The sequence below is a fragment of the Physeter macrocephalus genome, chromosome 9 (genome assembly GCF_002837175.3).
Source record: "Physeter macrocephalus isolate SW-GA chromosome 9, ASM283717v5, whole genome shotgun sequence".
In the NCBI taxonomy this organism is placed as follows: Eukaryota; Metazoa; Chordata; class Mammalia; order Artiodactyla; family Physeteridae; genus Physeter; species Physeter macrocephalus.
In genome coordinates this window covers 32,575,062-32,599,692 of record NC_041222.1, presented here as the reverse complement: position 1 = coordinate 32,599,692, position 24,631 = coordinate 32,575,062, and the positions used below count along the sequence as shown (strand labels likewise).

Sequence of the window (24,631 nt, the reverse complement as noted above, 5' to 3'; positions counted from 1 at the left end):
GACTGTTTCTAAATGCAAAATGCCGAGTGAAATCTTGGGAAGGAGAATTTTTTTTAGTAAGTTCACAGGGATCCACTGTGCCCTTCTGTTTCTTTCGTGCTCTTTAGGAATCCTTTCTGTATATACTTAGAATTTTTTTTCTGCTTTGAATTGAAATAGTCTATGGAGCAGCCACTTTATATATGTTTTAAACTCTTGCTTCGTTCATAAAAATGCATTTTTAAGAGTTCCCGTGCAGCATAGATTTGTTTAAACATTTAAAGTCAACAACATATCAAGTCTGGTATGGTTGATGGAGCGGAGAGACTATTGAGTGCAAAGTACTGAAATTTTGTAAGCTTTGGCAATAAAGGGTAAAGATCTCTCTTCATTTAGAAACTATTATTAGAAAATAATGTCTTGTAACTTTATCATTTATTATCTCAGTTGATTCTCAACCCTTGTCAGGGGTTTGTCCATAGGCAGGTCGGATTGTCATATCCTCATGTTAATGATGAGGAAACTGAGGCTCAGAGAGGTTGAGTGAATTAACCAGTGTCATCCTGCTGGTACACTGAAGAACCAGGATAGGAATCCAGGTTTGCTGTCTTTAAGTCCTGAATTTTTACATTATAGCATTATGATTTTCAAGACAACAGTGATTAGTTATGGTTAGGGCATGCAGAGATGGATGAGACTGTCCCTATTTCCAAAAGCTAGTTGAGAGGTAGAGCTGGGAGACAGACAAGTCATGAAACCCTTGCAGTAAGATTTGGTAAGGACAATAATAAGAGCTATTAAATGAGGCACTAAGGAAGGCCTAATTCTATCAGGGGTGGAAGTGGGAAGGAGTTTAAGCTCTTGTGTTTAGGAGAAGGAGTTTTGATCCATGACAGTATTTCTCTTCCACAGACCTGTATATGACAAAGGAAGTCCCTGCTGTCCCCATCCTCCCTTACCCCAGCCCCTGTGGTCAAGAGACTGAGTGACTGAGGAATTATGTTGATGGTATTGAATACAGCAACTCCAGCTGAGCAAGAAAGTCTGTGGCAATTGAAGAATTCTTGGTCTGGGAGTAAGGAGCCTTCCCAGGGAAAGGCAGTAGAGTTAAGGCTTTATAGAGAAGATGGCTCCAGACCTTTGACCTTACTTGGAGCTTCAGAAAGTCATTGCAGCACATGGTATTTTCTAAAGATGGCCACAACAATATCTTTTGTCCCCATGCTCTTCTACAATGTGATCTTCTATTCGCCTGTCAAGAGGTTGAGTCTCATTCTTCTTCCAGACTTGTGACTGCTTCAGCCAATAGAGTATGCAAAAGAGGGGCTGTGTGATTCCCAAGACCGTTCACAAAAGGCAAGGCAGCATTGTTTGCTGGAATACTCTTGCTTTATTCAGGCTACTTTCTATAAAAAAGAAATCTATACTGTTAAGGATGAACTAAGCCGTTTATGTATCTTTTTTCTCCCTCTCATGTATCTATGTCTGTCTATCCATCTATTGATCCATCTATCTACCTATCTAATCATCTATCATCTATTATCTTTCTCTTTTAATACAAGAGAAAATGTTTCTGTTGCAATTAGTTCTATTCTACTGTTCTTTTAATATTGGAGTCAAGTTATGGGTATGTGAAATTTGTTTATACAAAGAATCAGAATGAAAGTTGAAGTTGAAAATGGATCCATTTGTTTATTAAGAAGACTTGAGAAGGAGGAGAACTGGTGAAAAGGGGGAATGTTGTACCTATCCTAAAATAGTCTGATGTTTACTCCTCTATAACCTCATGTTTTCTGAGGTTTTTCTCTTTCCCTCTGGCTCCTCCTACTCAGTGTTTTGGTAGCCTCCTTGGCTTTGTCCACCTCTCACTTTTTAGTGGTTTCCACAGTTACTTCCAAGACCCTCTTTCCCTTCCTTTTTCTTTCCATATCTCCCTTCCTTTCTCCCTCCCCACACTCCAAGGATGATCTTATTCCCTCTTTTGGTTTAACTACCATTTATTATAGATAGTCATTAGCTCCACAAACATTTATTGAGTGCTTTCTTTGTGCCAGGCATTCATCTAAGAGCTGGGGATACGGTTATAGCTTAACATTTTCAGTGGTTTTATGCTTGTGAATTTTATTTTCAACTGGTAGTGATCACCACAGAAATTCAAATATTATCGTATACATTTACATTAATGTAAAATATGGGTTCTGAAGATGACGAACGTTTAGGAAAGAATGAGTAGCTGGTTAGCAGCTTGAGCCAGCAGACTTTTCCTGCCTCTTAACTTGGAAAGCGTATCTGTTTATCCTTGGAATCAAGGTAGCACGATTGATGAGAAAATACTTTTCCCTTTTGACACATATTACACTGGGTCGGATGCAATTGGGAAGTCCTCAGTGATGACAGTTATTAATGGCAGAAAGCCTGTTTGAGGCAGATGCCAAGACGGGAAGAAGTCATCTTACTTAGGAAGTGTCATCTTACTCTGGTCTCCTTGGCTCTCAGACATTGTGGATTGTACTGGATCACTGTGAGCCAGGCTTCCGGACTTTAGGTTATCCTGATTGACTTCTTTCTTGGACTGAAGTTATTTGGTAATGGTACTAATAGGGACTTTCCAGAGAAATAACTAGGGAAAATACCATAAAACCATTCATGCAGTTGAAAGCAGACGTCTCTGCTGATATTTATACTGGGCAGAGACTGTGCCTTATTTTGGGTTGTATAGAAGGACATTCTTGGCTTCCAGCAAATTCTAACCGTAATGTAATTTGCAAAATTATTTGGTTTGGAAAGATGCAGAAAAGTAAATTTTAAATTGTCAGGTAACTTTTACTTTCAATCTATTGAGGAGCTTAAAAGTCAACATGAAGCCACATCCCACTGGTACTGTTTAAAAAAAAAAACAGTTCATTAAAAAAAAAAGTCCATCTATATCAAAATAAAAAGCCAACGTCTTTTCTAGACTTTGTGGGTATTTTTTATTTTTTATTACAGTGCAGTTTAGGACTCCTTTTCCTTTTGAATTCAAGACACCGAAGGGCTTTGTTCTAAACCTGTCTTCCACCAAAGCAGCTGGTGGTCTGTTACACACAAAAAGAGTGCTTAACTTTTACAAAGCTTAGCACCCTCTTCTTACATCCAAGTTCTACTGTTCTCTAATGCCAGTCATTACTAATTATCTTCAGCTGTGTCACGCTGTCTCCTGAGGTGCACTCTGATATTTTAGTAACGAAGACCTGTAGGCCAATTATTAAATCACACCCAACCTTAGTGATGGGTTTTATTGCAGACAGCTAGTTTGAGTTTCCTTTTGTTCTGCCTCCTCAAGAAGTTACCAGTTAAACTAAGGAGAAACACAAGTGCGTTTGTGATAGGTATGGGATCGAAAATAGACAGGAGAAATTAATAACATAGTGGAGTGCATCTTTGGGTAGCTGCAATATCAAAACTCATAAAATTTCTCTGAAGCATGGTAACTGCTGAGTATAGCAGAGTAGAGTGGGAGGGAGTGAATACTTATTGAAATACCTACCGTGTGTCAGCCTTTGTGCTAAGATTTTCCTACACTTTCGTGTTTAAATTTCACAACAAAAGTTAGGAAGTGATTATTCTCCCTAACTCACAGGTGAGAAAACTAAAGTTCAAAGATGTGAAGCATTGGTGCCAGATCACACAGCTAGTAAAGGACATAGCCAGTGTTTGAACCCAAATTTGAATCCAAAAGCTTTGCTTTTTCCCAGTATATTATGAACACCAAACTATATTTGGTATCCATCAACTATTTTATTGCATGATGCCTCAAGAAAGAGTGGGCCAGGACATCCTCAGAATTGCTTGAAATGTGACACTTGACCTCCGTAAGTGAAAACAACCAGAGGGGTGACCTTCACGCAAAATGAGGAAAACAGTTTACGGTCTGCAAACATCAGCTCAAGAAACAGTCTTGACACTCAGATTGACAATCTCTGTCTATACCATTAGAGATGAAAACCTGAGTCTCTTATTTTCCTGTTATAACCAAAGAAAAAGGGAAGCATTATGCTGGTTTTTCTGTGTGTTGAAAGGAAGGGATCAGGCGACTGTGAAGATACTGCCTTTCCATGGTTCACCCTTTACCTTCCACTAATTGGCTTCTGAATGTTTTTCCTCCAAGACTTAATTAGAAACATCCTACCTGGTGCTTTAGAAATATGAAGTTTTTTTTTCATTGTTGTTAAGCAGTTCTTTAAAAAAAAGAAGAAAGAAAGAAACTTAATTCAAAGTTTAGTTTCAATATGCTTGAATTTTAATCTCATATTTCTTAGCTGAGGCACACTTTTTCTTTTGGATCAGAAAGCACTCCTGGCTGCTATCAAGAGTAAGAAATACCGTCTTGAGACAGATGTCTGTTTCCTCTGCCAGGCTGGTGTGGAAGCCGACCCATGTTTCCTCCCCCATCTGAATGGTGGGGAAGCAGCAAGGAGGCATCAAGCATTCTGCCTAAAACATTTTTTCTCACCGCATTGCTCTTGCCACATCCAGTGTCTTTAAAACTAACAACAAAATGGCTCTGAAAGTAGATGGCATTCATGTGAGGTGAGTTCCCAAGAATCATGCATGACCTGAGAGTCGGGCCGGGACAAGCTTTGAGTTGGGTCAGACCTGGATTTGAATCTCGGCCCTAATGGTTTACCAGCAGCTTTGTCTTGGAATAGTGATGGGGCAAGACCTTTCCTGTGATCTTGGAATTTTAATTAAGGCTCATGAATTGAAGACAATGGACGGTAAGTGCCTATACTTTGTAAGGAGAGGTCTAGACATTTCTTTGTAGACTTTATTAGGAAGTGGTAAAACTAGTCTTTGAACTCTTGGCCCCCATTACCCAGCTCCAGTCTGCATCAGAGAAAGTTAGATGGTGTGATAGAGAACAAGGGGATTCTTTTTCTTTGAAGGGTATGAACAGGATTAGAAAATGCCAGGTATTTCTCCTGTGCTCCCTTCTTGGCCTCAAACCCTGGAAAACCATTGTTAGAGACAGAGGCCATCTGATGGAAAGGAAAATTGACATTTCACAATCTTGCTGTTTGCTTGATGACCTAAAGCAGAGGTCAGCAAACTTTTTCTATAAAGAGCCAAATAGTAAATATATCAGGCATTGTGGGCTATGCAGTCCTAGTTGCAACTGTTCAACTGTGCTGTTGTGGAGTGAAAGGAGTCCTAGGCAATAGGTCAGTGTGATTGAATTCCAATAAAACTTTATCTTCAAAATTCTACTGGTCAGACTTGGCCTGAGGGTCACAGTTTGCTGACCCCTGACTTAGAGGTTCACCCTTTAGTTCTTTGGGTTGGATCACAAGTGAGTTCCTAGCAGAATTTTTGATGAGCATATGGGAAAATAAAGGCTAGGGTATCCCATGATGGCCTTGTCAAGAAAAATGGGGAAAGACTTTGAAGTGGGCAAAAAAGATAACTGGGTCTTTTTAAATGGAAGCCAGGCATTGTCTAGAACACTCTCCTTGGTTATGTGATTCGCTGGGACTGCAGCTTTTATTTTCTTTGAGTTACTTTATAACTCTGTAAATTATAGAAAATTGATAGTAATACAAATTATTCCTGTTCATAGAGATGCAGGTGAATTTTGTCTGAGGGAGATGCAATTGATTCCTCCCTCTTTTTTCTCCAGAGAAGCTAGTTTTATATCAGTTAAGCAAATTCCTTTCATTCTGGTATTCCTAAGGGCCTAACTATGTATCTGCACTTTGAATTCTCCTTTGTACAGGTTCTGACATCTTACTGGTTCCCTCATTAGTTAATAAGTTAAAGGTCATCTTTGATAAACATTCATTTTATATTTGCGCAAGAGTCATGACTTTGTCTTTTAACATCCAGGAGAGGAGAGAGAGGGTGTTAGAGAAAGTGTGTTGGACACCTTTTGTGCATCACTTCACAATTCTCTTGGCCCCTCACCTCCTACTGAAGTCACTGCTGGTGTTTTGTATAAGTACAATGAGAGAGGGTCTGGCCCCAGGCCCACACTGCATAGCCTTCCCTTTCTGCCCTAGGGCTTCTCTGATATAGTGGCCCTGAATTCATTCATACTTAACTTGAAATTGTGGGGAGCTAATACCAGTGGGGCCACACTTGATCAATGGGGGAGGAGAAATGGTAGATAAACGCTTCCTACTTTCCTCAGCACCTCCAACTCCCCACCTTCACCCCACCCCCAGAAGCATTTCTTACAGGTCTGCAGTCTGTCCTGACAGGATCCCCATCCTTGTCCTTCATGGTGGCCAACTTGATAACGTGTACCTGTATTGGCTTTGCCTCCTTCTGTTTCTGTCTTCTCCTGCTCTCTTGCTTCCTGTGATCATTACCCCAGGTAAACTACCTGCATGCAAAGCTCTATCTTAGGCCCTACTTTTTGGGAACTTAGGCTAAGAGAGGGAGAGACCTGCACTTTAATGGTTTGCCGGGCAGGCGTTCACAGTGTTTCCTGGAGGCCATGTTGACCATGAACGGGACAGCTAGGAGTGAACTGTGCTGGAAGAAACCTGTCCTGGAGGGGGGTTTGCCGAGGTGAGGGAGCCCTGACAGAAAGAGGTTGCCTGAAGAGTACAAGGAGAGGGTGGGAATTAAGGTGAAGTTAAAGAGGTCAGCCTGAAATTGCATTCCCTGCCCCGAGAAATGGTACACTGGGAGGTCTCTGAGGAGGACTTGGAAAAATGTACTATGAACCCCATAGAAGAAGAGCCACAATTTGATGACTACTTTGCAAAGGTTATCAGTCATATCAAAGAGAACCATGAACAGCATCAACTGAGAAAAGAAGCTTTTACTCCTTTACCACTATTCTACCTACTGCCCTTGACCGTGAGTAGGTGAGAAAGGCTTTGGATTAAAAGGAGGAAAAGAAGAGACCATGCCACTTCCCCTGCTTCACTCATGGTCTGTAAAATTGTGGGTTAGGATTAAGGGTACAGGAGGGGAGAAGTTATTTGGTTGAGGGATTGAAGTTTTGATTTCAACTGGATTAGACTTCAGTTAGGAGGCATGGGGCTGAGATGCACATTTTTTTATTCTCAAATGCCTTACCCTTAACAAGTTAATCCTGGGAGCATATACATATACATCTTATGACTTAAGATGTTATTTGTCCCTCATCAAAATAAGGATGACATTTTCAGGATGAATTTACAGAATTGCCAGAACTTAATCTCTTTGAGCGAGGCAGGAGTGCTTCCCTCTTTGCTCCATGGTGCTTCTGACTTAGGCTTTGTTCTTGTTATTTTATCTTGCTGAGAAATATGTGTACAAAGCATTTTGTCTGGGGACTGTGATCAGGTCTGACAATATTTTCAAAAAGTTCAATCATCAGTAGGAGAGTTTCTTTTTATCAACCCCCCCTCATTTTCTCTCCCCCCCAATTTACTTTGTAAAGTTTTCCCAAAGAAGAGAATAGTGGTATGTGAGGAAGTGTAAAAAATTCCTTCTGTGATACTGCTGATTATACCAACGGCCCATAAAATCTTCACAGAGGAGCTGTAGACATCCTGACCTTAGTCCATGATGTGCAGGGTCTCCTTAACACAAGCAGTAGCATGTCTCTGGCCAGGGTTGGTCCAAACATATGCCTGTCTCCTCTGAGGAAGAAAGGAAGTCTAGGGAATCTCTGTTTGGGTGGCTTTGTGGCAAGTCTCAAGCAGGGCTGGCCCTTAGTAAAATGTCCAAGTCACAGAAATTTGAAACAGGTAACATTTTGGCTATTATTTTAGGTTTTTTTCCCTACTCCCACCCCCACCCCCATTTCCACGTGCTCCAAGCTCCTCATGGTGCCTTGCTGTCCTGTAGGTCCAACTACCTTAAAGTGCACCATGCTTGGCTACGCAGTAGGTCTTCAGTGAGTATTTATTGAATGAGTAAATTACACACATGACGAAGGGACTTTTATCCCTCCCTGTTGCTAAAGGGTTTGTTTTTCCCTGTGAAGTGGTTTCCAACGTGTGGACCACAGACGTCATGGAACAGAGGTATTGCAGTGATCCCTGTGTCCCGAAACATCCAGGTCCACCAGGACACCCAATTAAATACATTTCCATAATGTATATGCTACAGTTTTTTCATGTATGTAAATGAATTTGGGATTAATAAGTAATAATGTTTATAAGCCTTATTGGACAGGATTTTAAAATAATGATGGAAATGTATAAATCTGTATTTATTTCCATGATTGGATGTTGATATGTAATTCTGTGAGAGAGCTTAGTTATAAAATGGTGTACAAAGTGTGATATCATCCCTGCAAGACAGTACATAAAATACTAGATAGATAAGTAGATTGGTGTAAATTAGGGCAGAAATGAATTATCTGACAAGTGCTCTTCATTTTTAGTTTATTTCTTCATTTTGGTGGAATATATCATCCAGTTGCTTTCTGAGAAAATGAGCACAGGAGGTTTTTTTTAGATCATTCATTTTATTTTTCCTGTCATATTTTTAGTTTGTAAGATTTTTTTTTCTTATTCTCTCCATGTTCCTTCTTAAAAATAGTGTTCTGTTCTTGTTCCATGGATATGAGTTTCCCTAATGTCCTGGAAATTTAATTATAATTTTTAAAGTGTTCTTCTCTCTTTTATTTTCCTGCAATTTTTTTCTTATTTTTTTGTTTTGATCTTATACTTTAATATTTGCTGTTGGCGAACCCTGGTGATCACGTTTAAGAACAAGGCATTCAAGGAGAATGGAAGCTCTGGGGTGTGATGGAGCTTTGCCAACTGGTGGCCTTTGCTGGTGGCTTCTCTGGCACTGTCATTGGGTCGTCTACATTTCTCCAGTTTCCTGCTAGTGTGAGACAGATTAGGAGTCGGCTTGCCATCGTTCTGAAAGTTAACCAGGAAAGGGACTGGGAGATCACTGTTTAGTATGTACATTTTCACTGTAATCTCCCACTGTTCAGCTTTTTTCGTGATCCCAGTGATCAGCTGTGCCTGGCTAGTAACTCCAGAGCCGCTTGTTTAAGTGCTCGGGATAAACCTCTTCATTCTTTCCTGGGTGGAATAGGTGAGAACTGAATGCCTAGGGTAGAACTGGCATCTGGGGATCTAACTACTGCTTATACAGACTTCAACCATAAAAGGTCTGAAGATATAATATGCAATATGTGTAAAAGATATCTTTGACTTATAAACATACATTTTGATATATTTTAAGTATACTTAATATGTTCAAAATATAAATTTAATATATTTAAGATATATTTGTAGCTATATTTAACTCACAAAAATAAATAGTGCTTTGACCATAACTTTAATGTATATTCTTTTCTGGAAATAGCTAATTACTTACACAGGCAATTAATTTATTTTTACAGTTGTTTATGCAGTTCGTTAATTTAAACAGGTGATTATTTTTCATATACTTTCTTTTACTTGTTATCTTGAATTAGAGAATATACATGCTTGCTATAAAATATTAAATTGATACAGAAGGGGACACAGTAGAAATTGAATGTTCATTCACCGTCTTTCCTACTCCTCAATCATGCATTCCTTCCCAGAAGTAATCACTTTTAAGAATTGGTATCAATAGTCTGTACTGCCTTTTGGGCTGTTGTTTTGGACCTTCTCCCTTTAGTTAAATTAATATCTATTATCATGCCTACTGGAAAATGGATGGAAAAGTTCAGAATTCTACTTCTCAAATGCGTATAGTTTACTCGAATGTTGGAGCAGGTTTGGTGGAAGGTGAAGCGCTGTGCCCTACGTGAATTCTGGTTCCTTTCAAGAGCTTTCAATTAATTATAACAGGCCAATATTTCCCCAGTTGCCATGGCTAACTGAAGACTGACTATCATGCAAATTGGTTTTACAGATCATAACATTGGGTATCAGACTTTAAGAAAGATGATTTTAAAGAATTTCCTTGTATTCCGTACGAGGAGAGAGAACCAACTGGGAGAAATAGAATGAAATGAAGAATCCGAGCAGACACCACAATGAAAGCCTGTGTGCTGTGAGAGGCATTCAAATAATTTTTTAATGAACTGGTTCCTTTGACTTATTTTAAGATCTATATGTAGGGGGAAATAAAAGCATGACAGGAATAGAATAGATGGAAAAAAATTAAACAAGATTCTGTCCCATTAGTTATGACTGACAAGGAAAAGATAATAGCCAAAGAGCAAACAGAGTTTTTTAGCAGAAAAAGATAATGATAATGGAACTTTCACAAATATATCAGGGAAGAAGTAGATAAAAGTTTTTAAAAAGTTCAGTAATCAGTAGAGATATGCACAATATGAATGACTCAAAAATGGCTGAGATATTGGTGTTTAAATTCTGTCATTACTGAGAGAAATAAAGAAGGGAAGTTTAGAGCACTAGTGACTAATGACGGGAGTCGCAAACGTGGCTACTAAAAATGCAGATAAGTAACTGTTCGTACTGAGAAATTTTGAACTTAGATTTATCAGCACATCTGGTTGACATGCCTTCTCTTGGGTAATATGAGAATCAGCTAATGTGCTTACTAGGCCACTTATTATGCATAATTTTTATAAGATAATTGTGCGGATTTAACATGAACTAAATATTGAAATGCTTTGAACTCTGGAGCTGCCAATTTTCAAAGAAGGAAAACAGGAAAGCTGGAATAACAAATATTTGAAGGCTCTATTGTTTTATTCTTCAGATCTACCTCTCCTTCCGTTAGCTCAGAAGGTCATTAGTCACAAAAAGTTATGCATAATCCCTTCTCTAATGTGAATTTAAGAGGAAATGTAAACACAGTTGCCATCTCATTTCCTCTTCACCTTTATTTTCAAAAGAAAGAAAAAAACCTGTTTGCTGATTAAATTCAGGGACATCATATAGTAGTAGACTGGTCTACAAAGCATATCTCCACACAAGTATCCATTGAGCAGCGGGAGGAAAATATTAGAACTTCTATTTATCTATTAATTTGCTATTAATATATTATCTAAAATGAGAAATAAGTTTACTAATGTTTAATTTATTGATTGACACTTATTTTGGGGTGTTCCACCAAAAATTGGATGTTGGTAGATAGTTGACTGTTTGCTTTCAGCATCCTGCAAACGTTTATAGACTATATGGGCCTGTTTTAGTAGTTGTATAGAGGATATTATCTTGTTTGCATTTCAGTCTTTAGATGGAAAGTGGACTAAAAAGATTCTGGCAGAGACACCACAGATAATATATAATAATAACAGTGATTAAGCACAGGCAAGCATTTAGAACATGGCAGAGCTGACATTTTACCCACACCTAATATGAGTTCATGTTTAGCCATTTAAGAGGCAAAAGCAATAACAATCTAATCATCAAATTATTAGACATAAAACTTGGAAATTATTTAAAAAGCTTTTTGTGAATTTACACCCACAACAAAGGCATTCGCTACTGATAGCATGAAGTCATCATGATTCACCAAATGTTTAAAAGTAATTTTATTTCACTTTATCTCATCCTCTAAATTGTCTAAATTTGTTACATGTACAAGTGTATAAATAAGTATCTATATTTTGGGAGTGCTTGCCGAAATTTTTTAATGGTGTCCAAAATTAAAGATGCTTGGAGATCACTGTATGTGAGAATGTATTAAAGAGAGGTGTTACAGAGATTCTCAAAGGGGGTTCTCTTAAATGTTTACATGTATTTCTTACCTTGTATGTCATATTTAGGTATAAATTCCATGATACACACTTTGCAATAACTAAATGACTTTGCCTTTTTATGAATTCTTTTACAAGTTTGTCATGGCATTTTCTCGGTTCTTCCATGGTGTGGAAATAAATGAAAACCAATCAAATGAGAAAAACAAAGGATATTTATTTAGAGCTTTCTGTAGCAAAGAAGTCAGCCACCATCACTCGTGTTTGGCAGAGACTCAAATGCAGGGAGAGGCATGGGAAAGCTTTATAGTGGAAAAAGGCGAAGGCTTCAGGTATGCCCTGCTTGGCGGTTGTTGGCATGGTGAAGCTGGAGGTAGGATAACCAGAAGCAGGGTATCCTATGTGACTGGTTAGGGGTATATTTTTGGCTTTCTCTGGTTGATCCTAAGCTGGAAGCAGGGACAAAAATTAGGGAAGCTGTCAGTTATTAATTAAGTCCTGGCCGTTTTGGACTGATTGTTAAAGATGTATTTGTAGAACAAAGTGTTCCTACCGTGGACAGACCATGAAGGGTGCCCATCCCAAACCAGTTCTCATTTTACCGAGCCATAGGAGGTTCTAGAATGCTGCTCTAGACTGGTAATTATGCAAAAGGGTCCATGAGTATTCAGGATAATTATCCCACAAATATAATGCTCATCATAAATATTTTATACATTAGAAGTATATAATTAACATTTTTTTTCTGGTTCTATCCCATTCATCTGTGTTAAATAATTTGCTTAATGTTTCAAACCATAGCTAATATTTAGGTTGCGGTCAACTAGATTATTATAAATAAGACTACTGTGAATAACTTGGTATATAGCTTTCTGAATTTAAGATTAAGGTAGTATTCTAGAAGAAAAAGTTTTCTGTAAAAAGAGGCTCTATCAACACATAGTCTTATCATTTTCTTTTTGTTGATTTTTTTTTGAAAGCTATAAAATTCTGTTTTTGGTGTTGTGTAATTAAAAATAATCCAACTAATATTTCTTCATTATAATACCAAGGATATATATGTACTTATTCCTCCCGTCTTTTCTTCCTATTTGTGTGTTATGTTACAATTTAGTACATGTTGGTGAAACTTAATTTCTTGTTTATTCAATTAAAAGTGCATTCTTTTAATTGAAAATTAGATAATATTGCAGTTTAATAGTGAAATGCCTTAATTTGAAGAAATAAACTGAATTATGTGATTACTTTCTTGAATAGATTTTCTGAACTGCTAACAAATACGTATTATATTAAAATTTCTTCCAAAAGATTACACCAGTGAGTGATTTCAAAATATGAACTGGGAATTCCCTGGTGGTCCAGTGGTTAGGACTCTGTGCTTTCACTGCCACGGGCCCAGGTTTGATCCCTGGTCTGGGAACTAAGATCCCGCAAGCCACGCGGCATGGCCAAAAAAAAAAAAAAAAAAAAAAAAAGCACCATCTCATTTTTAAAAAAAAAAGGCAAACCCCAAAAAACAAAATATGAAGCAATTTGTGTAAAAATAAAGATTTTATTTTGAATTATCTATAAAATAAAAAGAATTATTATCCTTCAATTTTTTTTTGATATCCACAAACATTTCTAATAAATGCTTTAATCCCCACATGGTTTTTAAGTTAGCTTAATTTTTAATTAATTAATTTTATTGAAGTGTAGTTGATTTACCATGCTGTGGCAATCTCTGCTGTACAGCAAAGTGACCCAGTTATATACATGTAGCCATTCTTCTTTTAATAGTCTTTTCCATTATGGTTTGGGGTTGGTAGATGCAAACTATTACATTTAGAATGGATAATTAGCTTAATTTTTGAGAAATCTTATAAGTCTAGAGAGTAGGAATTCACTGGGAAAGTAAATCATTCTTAGATTTTAATTTGACATCTCATCAAATATTTAATAATCTGTGTTGTATGGGATACAAAGAAATACAGAGTAAATTCACTGCATTCAAAGAATAAATGAAAAAGTGCAGAGCATAAAAATATTAAAAGTTAAATATTTTATCTGAGCCTCAACTTAATTGCAGAATTGGACCATCTGACCATTCATTACATGTAGTCACAAATAATACTACATTTCTGAGAAGCTGTAGCTACATCTGGACAAGCTCAATGTCTTTGGTTATACTTCTGGGACAGTTTTTACATCTTACCTGGTTCTTAGTCAGGAGCTGAACTAGGCTAATTTTGGTCTTCTCTGAAACTTCCTAGGATTTCCTGTGATCTGGGAAATTTACTTAAAGGTAGACTCTTCCCTTGGAATCTCTAAATCTCAGGATTTTCTTCCTTTCCTTTCCTTCCTTCCTTCCCTCCTTCCTTCCTTTCCCTCCCTCCTTCCTCCCTCCTTCCTTCCTTCCTTCCATTGTCCTAAAATCTCTATCTTTTTAGCATCCTGAAAGCAGCTATGGCTATTGGATTGGCCAAGCTTGTTCTAATTAGGCCTGAGTCTGGGTGGCTCTTGGGATGTTAGAGCTGTTCTGAATTTTATGTTATGGCAGGAAACAGGTAGTTTGGGTTATCCTTGTACTAGGTATCAATGAGCTGTACTTCCCCACTGTGTGGCTGGTTCATGTGGTTGTGTTAGGGAACCCAACACAATTTAGTTGGTCTAGCCTTGTGTGCCTTCCTTAAGCTAACGTGACCACCTCAGAAATAAGGCCCAAGGCACCAAAGGGAAGCCCTGTTGGTTCCTGCAATGCCTAGTCCTCTTTCCGAACTTCCTCCCACTTTGCTTTAGCTCTCTAGGCTACTGACTTTGCTTCACATAACCCGTGGGGTGGATACTGTTGTGCTCCCAAATGTGATGTTGCCATATCCATGGACTTGACTTCGTTTGTTTTCTGGCTCTTATGGCAGTGATTTCCATTGTTCCTTTATCCCCTGTGTTTCCTCAGTTAAACAGCCCTCTTAGTTAGATTTCAATCCAGTTTGAGAACCTGTCTCCAGTCCAGCTGTGACCTGGGCTTGTGGAAGCACAATATCGACGATAGATGTCTGAGGTGGGGATCTGTGCAGAGTGAGAGAGTTATTCCACAGTTTTCTAATTAGTGGTATTTTTTCATAACATAAAATATGTACTGAATTGTGGAAAGTTTAAATAATATAAAGAGTATAAAGAAAATAAATATGACTTGTAATCCTACCATTTAGGGAATTCCTTTGTTAATTTTTGGTACATTTACTACCTGAAATTTATATGTGTATGTAAATGACTAAATGAATACATTTTTAAAGAAGAAATGGATTATGCTCTACATTCAGACTTTATGCTACTTTGTTCCTTAATATAAATAAATACTATGCCAACCTCATAAAAATCTTGATAAACACAATTTTAAATGATTGCATAATATTTCAGCATACATGTGCTTTAAACTTAATATTTTATTCTGTTTTTAAAATTTGTGCTATTTTCTCTTCTCCTGGAAACCTCATTTTCTTCCTGAAAAAACAATGACATTTGCTAGTATTATTTTTTCTTGATATCATTACATTTTGTCTTATACTTCTAACTATAATTATTTTTTTTAAAGAACAATTATGAATGCTGGGATTCTTTTTTTTTTGGCTGCGTTGGGTCTTCGTTGCTGCAGGCAGGCTTTTCTCTAGTTGCGGCGAGCGGGGGCTACTCTTTGTTGCGGTGCGCCAGCTTCTCATTGCGGTGGCTTCTCTTGTTGCGGAGCATGGGCTCTAGGCGCGCGGGTTTCAGTAGCTGTGGCACGTGGGCTCTAGAGCGCAGACTCAGTAGTTGTGGCGCACGGGCTTAGTTGCTCCGCGGCATGTGGGATCTTCCTGGACTAGGGCTCGAACCTGTGTCCCCTGCATTGGCAGGAGGATTCTTAACCACCGCACCACCAGGGAAGCCCGAATGCTGGGATTCATTTTTTTTTTTTTTTTGCGGTACGTGGGCCTCTCTCGTTGCGGAGCACAGGCTCCGGACGCGCAGGCTCAGCGGCCATGGCTCACGGGCCCAGCCGCTCCGCGGCATGTGGGATCTTCCCGGACCGGGGCACGAACCCGCGTCCCCTGCATCATTAGGTGGACTCTCAACCACTGCGCCACCAGGGGAGCCCTGGGTTTCTTAAATGCAATATAATTTTACCTTTGTTAAAGGATTCAATTTTTTTAACTTTCCTTTTATTTCCTTTCATAAGTGAATTAGCTTTGGGTATTTTTGAAGATTTAGAGTCTTATTAACTTAATGGAGTAACAACTAAATCTCCAGGTTCTTTAGGAATAGACTTCTAATGTCTGAGGAAGACTAGCTAACCAGAATTTCAGTTTCACTTTTCTAGGGAGAATAAAGATTGTACTTCGAAAAATGTCCCTGATGCTTTCAGACCAATGAGCAGCTCCTTTTATAAACTATCAGAAACTTCAGAAGTAGAATTATTTTCTTTTTCATCTCTTTATCTCCCCAGTATCCAGTCCACGCTCCACCACTGTCTGGCTGTGAGTTTTTGGCCAAACGGTGAACCTCTCCAATCCTCAGTTTCCTCTTGTGTAAAACTGGGGTGATGGTTGTACTGTTCTCAGGGGTTGTGGCAGGGATTACAGACACCCTGCACAGTCTCTAGCCTGGCTCATTAAAGTTTAGGTATTATTTATGGTGTTATTATGCTGCTGGTGGAGATAGCGCAACTTGGTGGTTAATGTCGTGGACTTTGGAGTAAGCCTACCTAGGTCAGACCTGGACTGCCACTGACTCGTTCTGTGGCCTTGGAAAGTCACTTATCCTCTGGGGCCTCAGTCTTCTCATCTGTAAAAGAGATATAATAATAGCATCTACCCCATGGGATTTTTATGAGGCTAAAGTATTGTAATATGTATGAAAAGTACTGAGAACAATGTCTAGCAAGTGCTGTATATGTGATTGTTTAAATCGAATAGAATACCTGATCCATATTTTAAGTGATAGGTGGGTGAAGTAGTTACAGAGCAAAAGTAAATCATGTCGCTTTTGTTTCCTTACATGTGTAATATTTCCTTTTCTTTGAAGTGTTCAGTAACCAGAGGAACTGCATGCTTTGAGATCATTGGCCTGAAGGGTGCTCAATATGACCAGTGCCCAAGGAGGTACTTGCCAAATTGCTAGGATGGAACGTAAGTGACTCAGAATCATCAAAATCTGAGATGAGTCAGCTGATGCCTATCTTAGAGTCTTTAGTAGAACCCCACCAAGAACACAAGAGAAGTACTATGAATAGGTAACCTTCTCTATATATGTTTATGGGACTATTGCCATCCTTTCTAGTGCAGGAGAGTAGTTGTGGATTAGAGAGACTGATTTGCTTTTAGAGATTAAATGTCTTGGACTATTCCTGGGCGAAAAGGAGTTCACTTAGAACGAAGAAAATATAAACAGTGTAACTCTATTTCTCTTACACTAAGGCTCTTCATAAAGAATGATCCAATAGGCTAGAAGATTTTGAAGCAAATTAAAATTATTTTCCACAAGGCACATGAGCATTTTGATTGCTTCCCTATGTTTTAGAACTATTAGGAGTTCTTCAAATGAGGTCCAAAGTGCAGCAAAACATAATCATCCAACTTGGAAGGCAGCCATGGAATGGGATGACTGAATAAATATTACCATCTAGCATCATTTATCTCAGGCTTTAGTGAGAATGGGAGAGAGGTTGGGGAGGGATTTCCTGCCAAAATCCAAGGTTAAACCCGAAGAGAAGTTAGTACCCTCCAGCGGCCATTTTTTCTCCATTATGAGCCTTGGCTATGATTTCATTTCAATGATTATTTTAAAAAATTGTATTTTGAATGGAGGTAGGCAAAGCTGGTTTTGAACATGTATAATTTGAAAATTCATTTAGAAGTGTGATGGTCAATTTGAATAGATGAATATACTTTAGCTGCTGACCTATTCTTCAGTGTTTTTTTTGCTGACAAATTAGGGCTATTAAAAATTCCTTGCAGTAGAGGTATTTGATTGTTTAAAGTGAGATTGTAGATACCTCCGTCAGCCTTTGACAGAGGACACAAACCATAATTTGGGAACTGTAATGTAAACCTTGAGACAACGAAATAACTTAACAGACCTGAGTCAAGCATAAACAATGAAGTGGTTTGAAAGGATTGGTCTCCCTGAAATGGCACGTTCCACGGAAGAATGCTTTCTCTGTTTGATCTGTCAGTAGAGCTCTCAAAACATGACACTCCTTGAACATAATATACTTTGATGATAAACTAGATTAACTTTCCCAGTGCAAGTGAAAGGCCACCTGTTGCCAGAATGGCCATATTCCTCATTGGCTGTCTTGTAGCTGTCATCACTTCAATGCAATCTGCAACCGACATGCTGGAATATAATGAATATGTCAGAAGTTGGAGGTCAGCCATCCAAGTACATGAAAACTTGGCTTGCCTACAGTGTCAGCATGGAGGCCTCCCCTATCATCTCGTGCAGAGGATTTCTGCACCACTTGATTTGTTTGCACAGGGTTTGTTGCTGTTGGATGGGGCGTATTTCTGAGAGGCTTTTTGACAGCCCGTTCAAATATTTTCACTGTGGAAAAAATAGGGCTTCTGGTTTCAAGCTCTTCAAATAATAATAGGTGGTGTAAAATGCCAAGGTACCTGATGGTGGTGGGGGTCTGTTGTTGCTTTTTACTGGAAATATCCACAGAGACTGTTAGAAATGTTTTGATTGGAGTGGAGAGGAGGGTTGGTTGGAAGATCAGAGCCGCTAAAGAAATTGTAGCAGTGCTCAATTTCTGCCTTCTCCTCCCCACCTGTAACATATAGTGGTGTTGGATCCATTGGGCCACAAACCCTCGCTTAGGGAAATATAAAGTAGTGTATCATATGTATTTATATGTCAAATATTTATATATCATATGCAGTATAGTACGGATCAGTTTTCTGGGTCACAGTATTAAGGAACAGTGTGAGATTCTTATTTATTCTTGGAATATCTGTTCTTTCTTCTCAAAAAGTGAAGTATGTTTTAGCTAACAACATCAGGAAGAAGCTTTCTGAAGTCTTGGTCAGTATGATGAAAGAATCACGAGTAGTTCCATTGGCTAAAAGTAAGAGAGCTTAAAATCAGTCTTAGCTGTTGTTAAATGCTTGCCCCAAACCTTTACAGGCCAACTAAAAGGAGAATTCTGTTCTTGGCTTTAACTTGGGCAGAGTTTCTCAACCTTGACACTATTGACATTTTGGGTTGGATAATTCTTTGGGGGTGGGGGACTGTCCTGTGCACCGTGGGACGTTTAACAGCATCCCTAGTCTCTAGCCACTAGATGCCAGTAGCACCTTCCCAGTCACGACAATAAAAAATGTCTCCAGATGTCCCAAATTGCCTTTCGTCCCCTGGAACTCACTTGGGGGCAAAACTGCCCCTGATTGAGAAACCCCGACTTAGTTGGATACTGGGTTCTTAGAAGTATATTACATTGCAGTATCATAAAGGAGCAAATTACATGCATAAGCCCATCCTCCTAACTTTACCTCCCCAGTTTTAATATCAAAATGTCAGCCGAAAAGGAGCGGGAAGTTTATTACACTCTGTACAGTAATTCACATTCATACATCCTAAAAGTATGGGTTTGGGTAGCCAAGGGCCTAAGATTATCTTCTGGTGGTTTTGATAGTAACAGCAATAATGGCTCTCATTTACGGAGGGGTAATTATGGTACCCCACCCTGTGCTAAGTCATGTGCTATTTCACTTGATCCTTGCAACAAATGTAGACGTTAACTACGTTGTCATACTCTCTTATCAGATGAGCACACGGAAGCTTGGGGCCTGTAAGGAATTTGCCTAAACTTGTACCCTTAGTAAGAAACAGAGTTTGTGTTTAAATTCAGGTGGTCCCACCCAGAACTTGTAAAATGAACTACTTATACATTGTTTCTCCCTTTGTGGACTGGATTACAGCTGCTTCCAGGGACTGCAGGTCGCTGGGCCTCCACAGCTGACGCTCAGCAGATTTCTTTCGAGCACTTTCACATAATTTAGGTCTCAGTGAGTCACATCCTATAATCGTTTTATAAGAACGAAGTGGCAAATAGCTAATTTAAAATTATCCCTGTCAAAAGAAGATAAGAAAATTACGTGTGGGTTTGATAAAAAACATTTTATATCTCTTCTAAAACACTTGTTAAATTTTATCGAGATGTGACCTTGTTTTTTTTTTAAATTATTTATTTTTGGCTGTGTTGGGTCTTTGTTGCTACGCGTGGGCTTTCTCTAGCTGCAGTGAGCGGGGGCAACTCTTCATTGCGGTGTGCGTGCTTCTCATTGCGGTGGCTTCTCTTGTTGCAGAGCACGGGCTCTAGGTGTGCAGGCTCAGTAGTTGTGGCACACGGGCTTAGTTGCTCCATGGCATGTGGGATCTTCTTGGACCAGGGATCGAACCTGTGTCCCCTGTATTGGCAGGCGGATTCCTAACCACTGCACCACGAGGGAAGTCCCTCGAGATGTGACCTTTTAAACTTAGACCTCTAATGTCTTGGCAAGCTGTACGCTCTGTGGGAATTTGAATCCACATTCAGTATTTAATTTGTGTGAATTAACTCAGTGTTTATTTTTTTCTGATTGTTTCCATCATCTTTAACATTTTCTTCATGTGTTGACAAGGGGAAATATGTGACTATTACATCCCTTTTTTTTCCCTTGCCCTGCTGATAGAGGTTTAAAAACGAGTGGAGTTGTCAAAAGTCAGGCAGATTGAACAAAACAAAACAAAACCAAAAGAAACAAAAACAGAGACACCTGTTAATCCACAGCCTGGAAAATGAACTAACACATTTGCCCTCATCTATTCTTTCTTAGTCCATTGTCAGAGGTCCTTTTTTCCCCTTCTTTATTTATATATCCTTTTAATCATCACTTTAGTTTACCTTCACTTATTCTGTTGCCATTCCCCAAATTGATCATAGACATAATATGAAAAGAGCCTTTTCTCTTAGTTTTTTTTTAAGTCAGTGCATTAGACCATTTTTTCATTAGCACTTAGCAGATACTCAGTAAACATTTATTGTCTTATGGAGCCCAGTAGACAAATCAGAGTAGGAAACACAGCAAAATGCAAGATACAGAAAAAGTGCAGCCATGTGGAGGATAACTATACTGCCAGGGAGTGGTGGGGCACAGGAAGGGCAGTGAATTGTTTTTACTGTATTTCACTGATTGCTTTTGAAGTACTCTTTATCATGGAGAATTTTAAACATATACAAAAGTAGAAAGCCTGGTAAATGAACCCCCACACACTTTTAGTCACCCCAAAAGTCATCAAACCATGGCCAGTCTTGTCACATACTGTATTAGTTATCTATTGGGGTAAAATGAATTACCCCAAATTTAGCAGTTTAAAACAACATACATTTATTATCTCACAGTTTCTGTGGAGTAGGTCTCTAGATGGGGTTTATTTGGATCCTCTGGCTTTGGGTCTCTCACAAGACTGTAGTCATCTCAGATCTCACCTGAAGGGTCCACTTCCAAGCTTACTCAAGTGGTCATTGGCAGGATTCAGTTACGAGAGCTGTTGATGGGAGGCCTCCCTCCTTCCTTTCCACATGGACATCTCTATAGAGCATCTCACAACATGGCAGCTTGCTTCATCAGATTGCCCACAAGAAGGAGAGCAAGAGAGGGTGAACAAGAAAGGAAGTCACAGTCTAATGAACCTAATCATAAAAGAAGTATCCCATCATCCTTGCTGAATTCTGTTCTTTAGAAAAAAGTCACCAAGTCCAGCCCACACTCAAGGGGAAGGTATTACATAAGGGTGTAACTACCAGAAGGTGGGGACAACAGGGGACTGTTTTAGGAATCTGCCCATCACACACACGCATTCTTTCTACCCTCCCAGATTATTTTGAGGCAGATCCCAGATTTCATATCATCCCTTCTGTAACTGTTTTAACATGTATTCCTAAAAGATAAGGGCTTTTGTTTGGTTTTTTGTTTGTTTGTTTGTTTTTGCAGTACGCGGGCCTCTCACTGTTGTGGCCTCTCCCATTGCGGAGCACAGGGCTCTGGACGCACAGGCTCAGTGGCCATGACTCATGGGCCTAGCCGCTCCACGGCATGTGGGATCTTCCCGGACCGGGGCACGAACCCGTGTCCCCTGCATCGGCAGGCAGACTCTCAACCGCTGCGCCACCAGGGAAGCCCGAGAAGGGTTCTTTTGAAAAATACATAACCAAAGCACCATTATTACACCTAAAATTTAATAATAATTCGCTAATATTTTCAAATATGCAATCAGTGTTCAAATTTCCACTTGTCTCATGAATATAGTAATCCATTGGGATATATTCATGTATTTTAAAATGTCTTCTAAGTCCCTTTTTAATCTATTGTTTTCCTCTTCTCTCTCCTTTTTTTCCTTCCTTGTAATTTATTTGAAACAGCTAGCTTGCTTGACCTGTAGAGTTTCCTGCAGTCTGAGTTTTGCTGATTGGATTCCTGAGTTAAAGTTTATCACATTCCTAATATTTCCATATAAATTAATAAGTATTGATTTTAAGATGGCAATATTTACACATTGAAATCAAGGTGCATCTTACCATCAAAGGCATTGTATAATTTCTCAGGTGACAGTTATGATACTGTTGTCATTGCTTCAGCATGAGCAAACTCGTCTTGATTATATTGTTATCGCTTCAGTTGAATTATGTGCATTGTTCTTATTACATGTGTTGAGTTTAATTGCTGTTTAAATTTTTTTTCAAGAAGATTACATTTTGATTTTGCATTGAAAGAAAAAGTCACTGCAAGTTCAGGAAAACACAGAAACAGAACAGAGGGGATTAAATTTGATTCATTCATGACTGGGCCACCAAAATCCCTTGATGTTTCAGGCTGCAAACCAAATAAGGACATTTGAAGAAGGAATGGAAGTCCTGATGTTGTCCGAAATGGATCAAGGAAGCACCAACATCAGCATTTGCCAACAGAGCATCAGTCCCTTGGAATAAAATTCCATAGTCAGTAGCGGAGCCCTCTTTCAAGTTCTAGTCAAGAGATATATTATCCTTCAATAAAATAGTGTGGAAAAACACAGAGATCAATGGCTTTGAATATAAAAGTGATTCCTGTTGGATTATTATTTTTTTTCCAGAATATTCTGTTGGCTTCAGGAAATACTAAGTGAAAACAAAACTGACAAAATTACATCACTAGCATTAATCTAATTAAGGCACAGGAAAAGGACGGGAAGGAAATATATCAAATTGCTATCAATATTGATGAGATTCTGGGACATACATTTTTCCTTTATATTTTGTTATAGTGTTGTTTTCCTGAATTATTTACAATGACAAGAATACCTTTTAAAATCAAGGGGGAAAAAAACCTAGTAAATATTATTCTTGTAAAAGCACCATGTTAGAAAAGTGACAAGCCAGATTGTGGGATGGCTTCTGTAGGGAGGCTGTGAGGTTCTCAGGCTTGTAGGCTGCAAGATGAATTTTAGTTCTTGACCTTGGAGGCTCTTGGCAGTCTTTCTGTGGATGGACCGCTGCCTTCTCCCTGCTTGGGAAGTGCCCCATCCATCCGGACTCTGGAACTGTTTCGGTGGTGTCTGTGAGGGATGTTCTTCAATCCTTGTTAATTTTTGCCCAAAGTGCTCAAGTATGTTGTTCTCATGATGATCCTGGAGTTCAGAAAGGTCTGTTGGATTCTTCAGGTGAAGAATTTTTTGTAGCATCTTAATCATTGGCATTTTTGCTAATATTTTCCTTTTTGTGGATACTACATGGGAGTGATAAATGATATAAATAAGTTTTCAGAAATCATTCCAATAAATGTAAAATAAAAAATTCTAAATGATAGGAAGGTACTTGTATCAGTTTAATTGGCAGGGGTTTTTTTTCTTAGTCACTTTGAAAATAATTGTGTGTTTTTCATACGTTATCAGGTTCAATGAAATGCATTACTAACAATAAAACTAATAAAATAAAATAAAAAAACCTCTGTCCTCTAGAGCTAAGTTTAGGGGATTGGGGATTTGTCTTTTCTCTCCCCATATGTCTCTTCTTGCTGATAATCCCATATTTCCTTGATACCAGATATCATAAGTTGTTAGATACATCATGAATTTTATAACAACTTTTCAGAAAAAAGAAGCACCTATAAAATCACAAAACTTTTTTTTCCTGAAGAATCAAGTGGGTATTTCTGATAGGTGGATACTGGTACCAGAATGATCACTAGAATTCAAGAAAAGATATCATCAAACCTTCATAGTTTTGAGAAACCTATTCCTATTCCAAGAGATTTGGCAATTTCTGTTGCCTTTAATTGTATTGTGTAGAGCCTGACAATATTCTGCAAAGACAATTATTGTTTGTTTCTCTGTTAAATTTTAGTATATTCTTTTTTGAAGACATTTACAAGGACAATTGGAATCCAAACTTAAAATAAAGTTCAACTACATGCCATGCAAACAAGGCTTATTTCCCAGCTTAGGTGAGACTCAGATGAATCTATAACCTTCTACACACGTGCTAATTTGCACATGTTCAGGCATTGACATCTATGTCACAACTCACTTCTCTGCCAAGTTTCTATTGGCACTGACTGTAAATTACATACAAATTTGAGATATGTTAAAATGTGAAAAGTTCTGCATCTTAGACTTGATGAAATACCGTAGTAAATAACATTTATCGATTGTGTATAATATGCTAGATACCTTACCTATATTATTTCACTTAATTTTCATAATTACCCTATAAAGCAGTGCTGTTATTGTCTCAGTTTTACAGATGAAGAAAACTGAGTCTTGGGGAGTTTAAGTCATTAGCCTAAGGAAAAGGCAGAATTAAGTCAAAGCTTGAACTTGAAGGCACATAGGATCTTTACTTCCCTGCTTCTCTCTTGGTAAACCTTATGTTTTTATGCACTGTTAGCACTGTCCAATAGAACTTTCTATTATGGAAATGTTCTCTGTGCTGTCCAACATGGCAGTCACTAGCCTCCTGGGGCTATTGAGCATTTGAAATGTGCTTAGTATGACTGAGCAATTTAAATTAATGTT

At 38.5% G+C, this 24,631-nt stretch overlaps 1 long non-coding RNA gene across 3 annotated transcripts in view; it reads left to right on the top strand.

Annotated features, from left to right (window-relative positions):
* Positions 1–22,795, top strand: part of LOC114486871 (uncharacterized) — a 41,859-nt gene extending 19,064 nt beyond the window's left edge. The window contains exons 6-7 of one of the 3 annotated variants that reach the window (XR_003681225.1): positions 4,306–4,548; positions 22,002–22,795. This is a non-coding gene — a long non-coding RNA (uncharacterized lncRNA). Of the gene's footprint in view, positions 1–891; positions 1,484–4,305; positions 4,876–22,001 lie in introns of those variants that run through there. The other 2 variants (XR_003681224.1, XR_003681223.1) reach the window with 2 other exon arrangements.
* Positions 22,796–24,631: the final 1,836 nt, after the last annotated feature.